Genomic DNA, 14,025 nt, shown 5'->3' with positions numbered 1-14,025 from the left:
GAGTTTCTGGAAGGCCAAAGAAAGGTAACATGCTTATTGGAAGAGTGTTTTGAGAAAGTTTGCTAAAGCTTTAGAAAAAAACACCAGGAAAGCTTTAATAAAGAGTCATTTTCCACCATGACAAGGTTCCTGTCGATTTAGCAAGACTATAAGCTATAAGGCATACAGTTTACAGTCCTAATTTGGCTCTTTCTGGTTTCTTTTTGTTTCCTGCTGTTAAAACCAAAGTCTTTCAAGGGCACTTTTTCTTAATAATAATACAAAATGATTTTATTAAATTCCCAGAATCCTAAGTTCTTTTTAAAAAAAGATTTTTCAAAAGACAGACAGGCAGACACACACACACACACACACATACACATAGAGGGAGGGAGAGAGAGAAAGAGAGAGAAGGAGGGATCTTCTTTCTGTTGTTTCACTTTCTTTCTTTTTCAAAGATTTATTTATTTATTTGAAAGTCAGAGTTACGCACAGAGAGAGGAGAGGCAGAGAGAGAGAGAGAAGTCTTCCATCCACTGGTTCACTCCCCAATTGGCTGCTATGACCGGAGCTGCACCGATCCGAAGCCAGGAGCCAGGAGCTTTCTTGGGGTCTCCCACGCGGGTGCAAGGGCCCAAGGACTTGGGCCATCTTCTGCTGCTTTCCCAGATCATAGCAAAGAGCTGGATCAGAAGTGGAGAAGTCGGGTCTTGAACCAGCACCCATATGGGATGCTGGTGCTTCAGGCCAGGGCGTTAACCCGCTGTGCCACTGCGCTAGCCCCATCTGATATTTCACTTTTTCAAATGGTTGCATTAGCCAGGGTTGGGTCAGGCTGAAGCCAGGAGCCTGGAACTCCATCCAGATCTCCCACAAGAGTGGAAGGGATTCAAATATTTGGGCCATCCTATGCTGCTATCCCAGGCACATTAACAGAGAGCTGGATTGGGAGTGGAGCAATCGGGACATGAACCAGCACTCTGATGTGGAATAACAGTGTCAAGAGCAGTGGTTTAACCCACTGTACTACAACACTGGTCCTTCAGTTCTTTAGGGATGGCATAAATGGTTGCCATCATTACTTACAAAGTGTTACAAGCTTAATGGATCTTATGTTAAAAATAACATTTATAATTTTTATCTTTTTAAAAAAGATTTAGTTTATTTATTTGAAAGGTGGAGTTACAGGGAGAGAGAGAGAGAGAGAGAGAGAGAGAGAGAGAGAGTCCATCTGCTGGTTTCTCTATTCAAATGGCTGCAACAGCTGGGGCTGGGCCAGGCTGAAACCAGGAGCCAGGAACTTCATCTGGTTTTTCCACATGGATGCAGGGGCCCAAGCACTTGGGCCATCTTCTGCTGCTTTCTGAAGTGCATTAGCAGGGAGCTGGGTTGGAAGTAAAGCAGCTGGGACTGGAACCAGCTCTCATATAGGCAGTGACTTAACCCATTATGCCAGAATGCTGGCCCCAATTTCTATCTTTTAATTCTGTTTTTCCATTAAGCTTTTAAACAAACACAATGGAATATGTACAGCCAAAAAAAGAATGAACTCCTGCCATTTGCAACAACATGGATGAAACTTGGGGGAGGGGACACTATGTTAAATGAAATAAAACAAACACAGAAAGACAAATATGAAGCCATGTCACTTATCTTTGGAATCTAAAAAGAGTTTAAAATATAAAATATAAAATAATGATGTCTTCAAAGGAAGCTCTTTTTTCTGTGATATAAATGGGAATGTGACTCATTATCCAGTGATCTGCATGTGATCCTAAGCACAGTTCTTAGCAAAACTCTAAACAATGTCACCAAGCATTTTAAATCATGTACCCATACTCTTGTGAAGTTTAAAAACAAAGCAAAACAAAAAACATTTGAGTCAGGGCAGATATCAAATTTATACAGTCCCTGTCATATAGATGTGAAATGAATGCATAAACAGGATCTAAAGCAAGTTCATTGTGTATCTCCAATAGTAGTGGTCAACAGTCCTTGAATTCTTTTGAGCTTTCCATTGGATTGTGAAATTCTGGTCACCCCACACAACCTGGCCACCCAGGTCTTCCTCCATTTAAAAGGTGACCTCACCTTCTGCTTTCCTGGGAGAATTACAGCCATCTGTCAAAACCAAAAAGGATGGTTTCTCCTGAACCTTTGAAGAATAAACTGGGCTTCTAGAAAGGGATCTTGCTTTTCTAGCCAGCGATGGAAGGAAGTCAAACTCTATTGTAAAACAGTCTGTCCCATTAAGGAAGGGCTAGGGAGTTAAGGGACTTGACAACTTGGTATCAGTATTAGATAATGTCTTATTCCTTTCTCTGAGAAATAGTACTTAGGCTCTGGTATTTTTAGATATTACCATTGCCTGCCAAGTTTTGTTTTTGGAAGCAAGAAGTTGGCTGTCTGATATGTAAGTGTTCTAGAATCAGTATATAATCGGGGAGGTCGATGACTGATTTTGAAAGGAATACGTGAGGTTGCTATGATGTGTTTTTGTGGTAGTGCAGCATCTGGCAACGTGAGGAAGCATGGAAAAGTGTTCCTAGGCTCAGTAAGGCTAGGAAAAGTGTTCTCCAAGATGGTGACCAAGAATAGTCCATGTTTTATATCAGAGATTGTCAAAAAGTTCATGGATAATGCATATTATAAAAAATGGAAACATTGATTTTGAAATGTTTAAATTTATAATTATAATTTTCGATAAGCTCTTTGAATTGCCCTTTTATTAGTTAGTTGTGGCCACCAATCTGACTGAATAATATGAGGAGGCTGTGGAGAGTAAAAAGCCATCTGGATGCACAGAGCAAACAAGAAAACAGAATGCATGTTAAGGCATAAATGTGTATGAAGATGTGGCCAGGGAGTGCAGTGGAGGATGGCCCAAGTCCTTGGGCCCTGCACCCCATGGGAGACCAGGAGAAGCACCTGGCTCCTGCCATCGGATCAGCGCGGTGCGCTGGCCGCAGCGCGCCTACCGCGGCGGCCATTGGAGGGTGAACCAACGGCAAAAGGAAGACCTTTCTCTCTGTCTCTCTCTCTCACTGTCCACTCTGCCTGTCAAAAAAAAAAAATGTGTATGAAGAAACCTTGGGGGGCTGGTGTCGTGGCTCACTTGGTTAATCCTCCCCCTGTGGCACTGGCATCCCATATGGGCTCTGGTTCTAGTCCTGGTTGCTCCTCTTCCAGTCCAGCTCTCTGCTGTGTCCTGGGAAGGCAGTGGAGGATGGCCCAAATGCTTGAGCCCCTGCACCGGCATGGTAGACCAGGAAGAAGCACCTGGCTCCTGGCTTCGGATTGGCGCAGCGCCGGCCGTAGCGGCCATTTTTGGGGTGAACCAATGGATGGAAGACCTTTCTCTCTGTCTCTCTCTCTCACTGTCTATAACTCTACCTGTCAAAAAACAAAACAAAACAAAACAAACAAACAAAAACCTTGGTCTTCTTTCATGTGGAAGATGATGCCTGACTATTTAAGCCTGTCCCCTATTTTTCTTAATGCTTTGGTTCCTGCATGGGTAGTATAAGCAGAGTTTCTCTATCCTTTCAACCCTTCATTCAGCAAGAACTAAAGCCGACCTCAACTGTCCTGGAGATGCATAGAGTCTGTTGGATACTTGTCTTCAAACATCTGTGTAGTTCTTGGGGGTCCTGGATTTCTGGGGAGAACCCAGATAAATTGATTGCTGCATGGGTGTGAGTGCTGAGGGGAGAAGCCAGGAGTCAGAGATGCTACATCTATGGGATTGAAAAGATTAAACGCTTGAAGTGGTTTAGGATTCTATCCTGCTCTCTCAGGGAGGATATCAGTGTTATGATGGGATAGGCAGTGGATGGAGTATCTCTTAATCCTCAGCTCAGTGCCTGAATTCTACCCTTACATCCGGCAGGTGTTTCATTAGGCTGAGCTCTGACCAGAGGAGAACACGTTTGCTCTGGTGCCAGAGATTGTGGGCTGGCTGCCACGAGTTCTTTAGTGATGATCCATTGCAAAACCCTGGGGTCTGTGTGTGTAGAAGGGAAGTGCAGAGAGGACAGCCGAGCTCAGAGGGCGTTTGAGGTCATAAGCTGGGCAGGATGGACCCTGGGAGGATGAGCATCAAGCTTTGTGGTTTGGGGAGTGGAGGGAAGGGAATGAGGATTAAAATAAAAAATAAAAGTAGGGAATTCAGGGATTGAATAGGTAAAGTCCAGACAATATTAACGATATTTTGTAAGATGTAAACAAAGAATACAATGTCTGATACAATGTTTTATATATATATATATGTGAGTTTATAGAAAATTAAAAATAAAATTGAATCGTATTTAGTTATGCAATTAACACATTACCTATTTTCTTGTCTGGCTTTTAAATCTAATAATTATGGTTATTGTATGTATGACATCATTGTCTTTTTTATTTAAGAGGCAGAGAGAGAGAGAGAGAGTGCTCCCATCTGCTCACTTACTCCCTAAATGCCTATACGACTTGGTGTTAGGACAGGCAAGTAGGCAAGGTAGGAGGCAGAGACAGACTCTGTGAGCAGGCTCCGCCTATGTCATCAACCATCTTTGAAGAGCTACCTTCTGAGAGCAAGCCCCTGAGGACCTGAAGACCTCCCACCAGGCCCACTTCGAAGGTGCTATAGCTAGATCAAGTCTCCACCCTTAGTCCATTACTGCTGATGTAATAAGACTTCAGAGAGCCAAGTCTTGTCTGATCCATACAGTGCTGGTGGTTGTTTGCAGATGACAAAAGTGAAGTTCAAGTGAAACCTAAGTAGTACAAGTGAATAATGAGTGAGGGGTGGGAGACAGGATTCAGAATGCCCTGGGGGTGTGGCTGAAAAAGCCTTGAACTCTGATTCAAAGTCTCGGGCATCTAAGAAAGTGTTTGGTAGACTGTACGCTACTTAGGTATTGATATTGTTGTGATGGCCCCAGTTCTCTTTCCTCTCTGTTATATTGCCTTTGTATGGACTTACTATTTTAAGGCTGAATTGCTGAATTAACTCATTGTTTAGGCATCAGGAGACAGAGACTTGCTATTATTTTAACATGTTTCAAAAGAACAAGGTCTCTCCTTGTCCTCTACTTGTTATTTCATGATTGTGGATTGTCAATTCTGTATTTTCTTCATCACGGATGTCCTTTACTGCTGCCACTGTGATAAGACTGTGAGGGCAATAAGGATTCTCAAAGAGTCAGCTGGAGGCATTTACTCTGAAATCAGCAACAGTGATCAGGGCTTCAGGATGGAAAGAAAATAGACTCTTCTTGTTAAGCTCTATGGGTCTGAAACAGAGGGGGAAGGGATGAGGGTCTATAGAGGAAGTCAGGGGACAGAGCAGAGGGGAGAGGGACTCTTGGGAGTAGTTTTTATATGCTTGAAAGTAGGGAGCAACTTCAGATGTGCCAAAAGTAAAAGCAAAGGACAGTCTTGATCTTTTCTTTTCATGTTTATCTTATTTTTTTTAAAGCTATCTTGAAGGAAGCCATCAAAACCACCATATCCCAGCTATTCCTGTGTTTTTACAATCTCAGTTGGGTCTTTGTCATGTCTGTAAAGTTCCAGTAAATAGTAAACTGATGACCCACAGCTGTGCACGGTGGGTGGCCTCTCAAGGAAAGGAGTCTTGAATTAGCTGGAGGAAAGTCTCCAGAGGAGGCTAAACATGACTTTTAAAACAACTAGCAAAAAAGGAGGAATTGGGGAATCAGAGAAGGGAACTACAATATGATCCTTCCCATTGGTTGAAGTGGATGATCATTTCAGTGGGAGCAGAGATGGGCAGCCAACAACTATGCAAGCCACGGTGGGCAAGAGGCTGGAGACCCAGGATATGTCCTCGAGGAGAGAATCGCCTTCCTTGTGTTCTTGGTTGTCTTGTCAATGTATGCCAACCTCCATGAGTCAGGCTGTGTGTGTGTGGCTGGCCTGAGAAGAGGTGAGGGGTGCACAGAACTGCAGCTCTGTTAATTCACTACAGAATTAAGACAGCTTAGATGCTGTCTTGAAATGTTCTGTTCTCACCTCCTCTGTTTTGTTTTCGGTCACACAGGCTCTATATTGGGCTCTGCTTTCAGAAAGGCATCATGTGACAAGAGGGTCCCTCAACGTTGTAGTGACTTGGGAAAACTCAGCATTTGCCTTAGATTATATGCTTAATGTTTCATGGATATGAGGGGATAAGCCAAAATCGTGCCATATCCCCAGTGCATCAGGATTTCTGATTCCCTGTGGGATCAGGCAACTTGACTCCATTCATCATTACATATTTTCTTTTTTTCATTTGACAGGTAGAGATATAGACAGAGAGAGAGAAACAGAGAGAAAGGTCTTCCTTCTGTTGGTTCACTCCCCAAATGGCCACTACAGTCTGCACTGTGCCGATCCGAAGCCAGGAGCCAGGTGCTTCTTCCTGATCTCCCATGCGGGTGCAGGAGCCCAAGCACTTGGGCCATCCTCCACTGCCCTCCTGGGCCACAGCAGAGAGCTGGACTGGAAGAGGAGCAACCAGGACTAGAACCCGGTGCCCATATGGGATGCCGGTGCCACAAGCAGAGGATTAACCAAGTGAGCCATGGCACCGGCCCCCATCATTAAATATTTTCAAGCTCTGATAGTCAAGTCAGTGTCTTCTGTTCCCTTCTGTTTTCCACGCTTATGTTCTCTTTTCTTCTTCTCATACCTGTCCATATGGTATACTCCTGATTGTGTAAGGTCTCCACAGCAAATCCCTTCTCCTTTCTCCTCTTTAGGCCTCTGGGACATCGTCATCCTCTGTCCTTACTTCCCTCAGTCGCACACACTGTGTCTTGACTGTCCCGTTGCTGTTTCTCCTTGCTTGTTCTCAACCGAAGTGGGCTCCCAACACAGAACGTACAGCTCATACCCTCACAGGCTCTCTCTTCCCTGGCTTCTCCCTGTGTGATCAGACCTTCTTGGGGCAGGTTTGGCACTTCCTTCTTATGGCCTGACTACTCACTACTACTATTCTTTTCTTCTTCTTCTTCTTTTTTTTTTCCTCTGCATTCTGGGTTGGGTGGCTTATAGTTCTTAGGAAATCTTGTGATTCAGGCCTTGCCTTCCAGAACTCTATCTACAAAGCAAGAAAAACATCCTTCCTTTATCTAAACCTGCTGAGAAGTCAAGACGTTAAAAGTTGATAACTTTACACTGGTCATTAGAGATAGGTCCAACTTTGATGAACTTTGATTCCTTTTACTAAAAACCATAGCGGGGAGGAGGCAGATGAGGAAAACTAGGCTTATATTTTCTATGGACTACTTAACAAGATACTGAGTAATGTTGCATTCTTCCATTTGTATCTTTATTGCCAGTTATTTCTTGTTGCCCACCTGACCGTATTTGCCACTCACAATATAATTACCCATGGTGCTGACCTTCAAGGGCCTCCTGATTTAATTTTTCTTTCAATCTCCTCTCTGCCTTGAAGAATTACCCTTATTCTGTCATTCTATTTCATACACAAAATTCACAATAGAGATAAGTCATTATTTAACAGACCAGAACTCTTATATCCATGGGAAACTACGTTGCATGATTTCATTAATGGTTTACTTTTACTCTTGCTTAACAGTTAACTTTTTGAGGGCTAGACCTTAGCCATCTTTCTTCACTCTTGCACTCTCCAAAGTCATGTGTTTACAAATAATGAAAGAATACTTGGCATTCATGCATCCATTAATTCACTCACTCATTTATCCATTCTTTCTTGTTTAGAATCCAGCCACAAATGGCTTATTCAACCATGATCAAAGCAGACAAGTCCAGGATCCTGTGGAACAGAGCAGTAGTTTAGGCAGACGTTAAACAAATAATGTGTAATTACACATTGTGAAGAGTGCCTATGTAATAAATAGGCAGAAGGTAAATGATGGTGAGTTTTGGCAATGGCTGTCTAAGTAAATGCTATTTCATCAAAGCTCTATTGGGATTTTCTTTAAAAGATGTGTTTATTTGTTTGAAAGGCAGAGTGACACAGAAGGAGGGAGAGTCAGAGGGAGAAGAAAACTTCCATCTGCTAATTCGCTTCCCAAATGCCTGCAATAGCCAACGGTGGACCAGGCTGAAGCCAGGATCCAGGAACTTCAGGTCTTCAAAGTGGGTGGTAGAAACTCAAGTACTTAGGCCATCATCCACTGTCTCCCAGACACATTAGAAGGAAGCTGGATCAGAAGCATGGACTAACAGAGACTTGAGCCAGGCACTCCAGTGTGGGACACAGGTGTCCCAAACAGGAGCTAAACTGACTGTGCCACAATGCCTACTCCATGAGATACACTTTTGATATAGAAAGTTTATTGCTTTTATTTTTCTATTATTTCTTCAGAACTGACATAGAGCCACAGGTGAGCCAACTTCCCTGTCCTTGGAGGTTAAGAGTTTGAGTAGCCCAAAGGTACAGATTGGGAATATAGTTGGAAAGTACCCAGTGACGTGGGGTAATTTTCAGAACTGTGTGGCCATTTTGTTATGGGATTGAGATTTAGTTCAGTCAGCTGCAGGACGCAGTCCAGGATTCACTAAAGCTTATTCAAGTAGTGACATTCTTATGGGCCTCTCCTTGCATATTCAGGAACCTGGAGTCCCTAAATTGTGCTGCTATTATGAGATAGTTTTTAAGTAGGAAATGTGTATGGTATTCATCCTAGGAAATACCTTCCATTTTCTTTTTAACATTTTCCAAAATAAGTGTACATTTCACAATGGGGAAAAAGACCTGTATTTTATCCTTACACTGGGAAAATTAAAGCATAATTCACTATGATAGACTCAGTAATATTTCTAAAGTGTCAAAAATCTGGACCAGGAAGGCAATTTAACTTTTAGTCATATATGACACACCTCCAAAAGTCTACTCTATGATTTGTATTTGAGCATCAAAAGTTGTCATAAATACACAGCTGCTTTAATAAATCTAGGAAAAATCTTTCTGTCATGTGGAAAAAACCGAGTTTTATTTTTCATCCCTGCTGTATTTCTTGGTTTCATGGTAAGTCTTGGCAAAGACTTTCTAACAGAGTATCAAAAATGTAGTACTTTTATAATATAGCTCTTTATTCAATTTTTTACTGTAAATTCATTATTTTGCTCAAATATTTAACTTTATTTTGTCATTCTTACTACTATTTGCAATACTATTGAAATGAATTTATTTTGAAAATTATTTATTTATTGAGGGGGGGGAGAGGCATTCTCATCCACTGATTCACTCTTCAAATCAAAGTCAGGACTGGGCCAAGCCAAGCCAGAACTAGAAACTCAATACAAGTCTCCCACATGGGTGACAAGAACTCAAACACCTGTGTTATCACTGATACCTTTCAGGATTTGCATTAGTAGGAGGCTGAAATCAGGTGACAGAACTGGGAGTCAAACCCAGGCACTCTGTTATGTAACTGCTAGGCCAAATGCTCACCCCTGAAATAAATTCCCTAATCAAAATGTAACCACAATTCATTCCCAATCTTCCATAGTAGTATTTATAACAAAGACTTATATATTAAAGGAAAAGATACTTATGTTCATCCATTCTAAAAATATTTAGTGTTTGCCTCTTATATACCAAATGCAATCCTTAGCCAAGGAAAGTGAAAACAGACAAAAATATGTGCTTTTACTTAGGTTGCATTCTGGTGTGGGAAGACAAATAATAAACATAATAGACATATAAATTGTGCATTATAAGATGATGACCCCTAATTGAGGAAGCATATAATTTATTTCTTTTTATGGCAAACACCAAACGATATTAATCGAAAAGCTTGTGGAATTCCTAATATAAAAGTAGAATTACAATATAATATTATTATTAGCTTTATTCATATTTCACCTAACTTAGTGGAGGGACTCTATGCTGGATACTTTCATATCAGAAACTGACTTAATTTTTATTTTGCACTGATGAGGGAGAATTTGCTATTTCAACTGTCATATGAACAAACTCTGATGTGGATGGATTGTGTAACTTACTCCAGTGGATGAAGCAAGAAAGTGGGAACCAATAATCAAATCCAGGTGTTTGATTCCTCATCCTTCTCTTATTTTGGTCTACATTGCTGTATTGAACACTTGTAGTAGTTTATTTCAACAGTCTATCCTTTGTTTTGTCTTAGGTGGTACAAAAACATCTGTTTTTGAATGCTTTGAAATAAAAATAATGTGTTCAGTTATAAAAGTAACTTTCATTTAAGGAATTAAACAACTCAATAGCAAAAAAAAATAGAATCCTATTAAAAGTGGACAAGAAAAACAGATGTTTCTCAAAGGAATGCATACAAATGATCGATGGATGTGTGAAATGATGTTCAACATCACTAATCATCAGAGCAGTGCAAATCAAAATCACAATGAGATATCAATGTATATCCAGATACATTGGCTATTATCAGAAAGAGAAAAGATAACAAATGGTGGAGAGGATGTACAGAAAATGGAATGCTTGCAAACTATTGGTGGGAATATAAATTAATACAGTCATGGTAGAAAGCAATATGGAAGATTATCAAATAATTAAAAATAGAACTACCTTATGATCCAGCAATCCCTCTATTAGGGTAGTGAACAGTATATGTCCAAGGGAAATTAAATCAGTTTGTCAAAGAGATGTCTGTACTCCTGTGTTTATTGCAACACTATTCATAATAGCCAAAGACTGGAAACAATCTAAGTGGTTATCACTTGCTGAATGATAAAGAAAATGTGGTATGTTTATACTACAGAATACTCTTCATCCATAAGAAAGGATGGAATCTTGTTCATAACATATTGGAACTGGAAGTGAAAGACGCCAAGCTCAGAAAGACAAGTACTACATGATCCCACTCATATGTAAAGTCTCAATCTCATAGAAAGTACAGGCATCATGGTGGTTACTTGAGGTTGTGGAGTGTAATGGGGAGGGAGGAATGGGGAAAGGCTGATAAATGGGCACTAAGTCATAGTCAGGGAGGAGTAAGTTTTGGTGTTTTACTGCATAGTGGGGGGCTATAGATAATGATAATGTACTTTACATTTCTCTGAAAAGTGAAAACTAGAAGAAATGATATTGCATGTTTTCATCATAAAAACCAAATGTTTGAAGGATAGACGTGTTTATCCAGATTGCACATTGCACAGTGTATATAAACATCACATTTTACTCTGTAAAATGTACAATTTTTAATGTGTCAGTTTAAAATAAAATAAAACAACTTTCATATAGTCTAGCAAAATGATTTCTCAGGAAATATTTTGCAAGTCTCTCTAAAGAAGGGAGTGAGACAAGTGACTTAAGAGTTCATAATGATTACAGGAACTCTTATTCTTTTCTTCTAAATTCTGATCAGCAGGGTTGAAGGTCTCAAGTTGTAGTAGTGACTAGGTTAAAGACATTCTTACACCAAAAATATATCTTCAAAATTGTAGGAGCAGTCAGGAAATCTTTCTAAAAGCACTGTTATTGGCATTTAGTAATCCTGCATGCATTTGCTGGTGCAGTTGACATAATTGTTCATGCAGTTTTCATTTCGCTTATGCAAGGTGTGCACCTGTTATTGGACTGGCTAAAACTGTTCTTGCCCTTTGGTATTGAGCCATTCTGCTGATACAGTGTGTTATAAATATTACAAGGACGGAGCAGTTTGTGTTACAGGATAATACAACGTAATTTTATTAACAAGCTCATTTCCTATTTATTCCATGTAGTCTGAGATGTGAGTTAAATTTCAGCCTATTTTATAAAGGTTTTTACAAAACATGGCCAGAAATTATAGTGTATTCAGAATATGTTCTATCTAAGTTATACTAGTAAAAGTTACATTGCTCTTGCTTAAGCTGATCTTGGTTGGGGGACAAGGAAGGATTTTATCTTTCAAAATAAAAATATCTTAAAGATTTCAAATATACCCTTCTGATGCAAAGCCCTGCTATGCCTAAGCCAGCTGGAAGAGAGTGGAACATCCTGTGATTATGAAAGAAAATAACATGAGAAGAGAATTCTGGATACTGTGTGTTTTGCTTGCGTGACACTGATATATTTGGAAACATCTGTTTTCCCTTTCACCTAGACGCCTGTTTGTTTACTTTGGCCTTGCATGGGCTACTCGGGTCTCTCAAACCTCTGTGTCTAAGACACAACCTGTATTTGGTGTCAAACACCTCTTATAAGCTTAGCATTGCAAACAACTACAGCATTTGCTCAGAAATTGTATCCCAAACTTGGAGGTTGTTTCCTGGATTTAAACAGTTTTCTCATCAATGAAGTGTAATATCCTTTAACAAGAGCAATTTTCTAATCAATTATGCCTTCCCAAGTACCTTGTACAAAAGGTGTGCTTAGCTGGTGTGCCATAACTTCTTGTAACAATCATTACACATGCAGTAAGCACCAGTGTTAGCAGGTGCCAGACTGAGCTCAAACTCAAAAACAATTTTCCTGACTCATTGCTCTTTATGAGATATTATTATTTAAAAATACGGGGCCGGCGCTGTGGCATAGCAGGTGAGGCTGCCACCTGCAGGGATGCTGGTTCGAGTCTTGGCTGCTCCATTTCCAATCCAGTTCTCTGCTATGGCCTGTGAAAGCAGTGGAAGATGGCCCAGATTTTTGGGCCCCTGCACCAATGTGGAAGATGCTAAATTTCTTTTTTCTCTTTTCTCTCCATATATCTTCAGAGATTTTGATAGTACTTTAAAGTTCATTAATTCACTAAATGCCTTCATTTATGAAGTCTGGCTATGTATAGCGATAGACATTGGGGATACACTCGGGGATGTAGGCCTGGCTGTTAGGGAGCTGACTTGAAGGAAAGACATAATTTCCTCTTATAAATCAATGCTCATGAAGTATGCATTTCAATTAAAACTTCCCAAAAGAGATAATGTTTTAATATTGAGGGGGTGATTCACAGTTTGAAAGCTGAACAAGTGCAGAGAGGACTGGAATGCGGGTGGACGGTACAGGGATAGAAGAAGGGGCAGATTGGGCATCTGAGCTGGAAGTGATGACGATGTGATGTGGCCAGAGGAGAAAGACAGGGTCTGAGTCTGAATGGCCCGTGTTCTTTGATGAAGACGTAGAATTGGGAAATAATGAAGAAATCGAAGCACTGACCACACATTGTACATGCTGTGCTGTACACCTGGACAAGGGAGAGTTTGTTCTGGAGCTGCTAGTAGAAGCAATGTGGGTTCCCAGTTTTGTGTTTCCCAGATCCCGCTTCGCTTCCTGCCTCATCTCCCTTACTTTGTCTTCTTCAGCCTCTCCCCATTTTGCCTTATTACTCCTTCCGGGAATAATCAAAAAAATCTTGACTTTCTCAAGGTTTAATCTCAAGTTTGGGGCCTACATTGTGGTGCAGCAGGTTAAGCCTCTGCTTGCAACTCCATAACTCCATATCAGAGGGCTAGAACTTCAGATGCGCCACTTCTGATCCACCTCTCTGTTAATGTGTCTTGGAAAGCAGGGGAAGATGACCCAAGTGCTTGTGTCCCTGCCACCCATGTGGGAGACCCAAATGAAGTCCCCAAATCCTGGTTTTGGCCTGGCCCAGCCTCAGCCATTAAGGCCAAATGGTAGCAGATGTCTCTCCCTCTCTCTGTATCACTCTTTCAGATAAATAACTAAATCTTAAAAAAACTAAAGTTTTTTTTTTTTAAAAAGAGGATTTTCAATTAAGCGTTATAGTAAATGTAAATTCCAGCCTTCTTTCTATTTGTCAATTCAGAAATTTCTTCTGCTAATAGAATTCCAGGTACCATTGTAATAAAGAGAAATATTTATTTGGGGAGCAATAAACTAGTGAAGGAAGAACCTACTTCAGTGCCTGTCATCTTCTCACACTGGAAGAGCCATCCATTTTGCTGTGTGTTAATGGAGAGAAACAGCAGCATTGGAGATCTCCAGAGAGTTTCCCCATTTTTTTTACAACTCCTCCCTTTCTGACCATGTCCTTCTGACACAAAACTCACCCTTTCTGACTCTGTATCTTCCACCGTGTTGACCTAAAAGAGCAATTAAAAGATAATGCAGCTAGAACAAATGCACAATAAAAGCAC

The 14,025-nt window shown here is 40.7% G+C and overlaps 1 protein-coding gene across 2 annotated transcripts in view; it reads left to right on the top strand.

Annotated features, from left to right (window-relative positions):
- The window catches only part of CPED1 (cadherin like and PC-esterase domain containing 1), a 328,108-nt gene that overhangs the window by 15,920 nt on the left and 298,163 nt on the right, over positions 1–14,025 (top strand). The window lies entirely within an intron of this gene.

This window comes from Lepus europaeus, chromosome 1 (assembly GCF_033115175.1).
Source record: "Lepus europaeus isolate LE1 chromosome 1, mLepTim1.pri, whole genome shotgun sequence".
Lineage (NCBI taxonomy): Eukaryota > Metazoa > Chordata > Mammalia > Lagomorpha > Leporidae > Lepus > Lepus europaeus.
The sequence above is the reverse complement of the archived record's forward strand: the minus strand, read 5'-3'. Positions and strand labels throughout refer to the sequence as shown.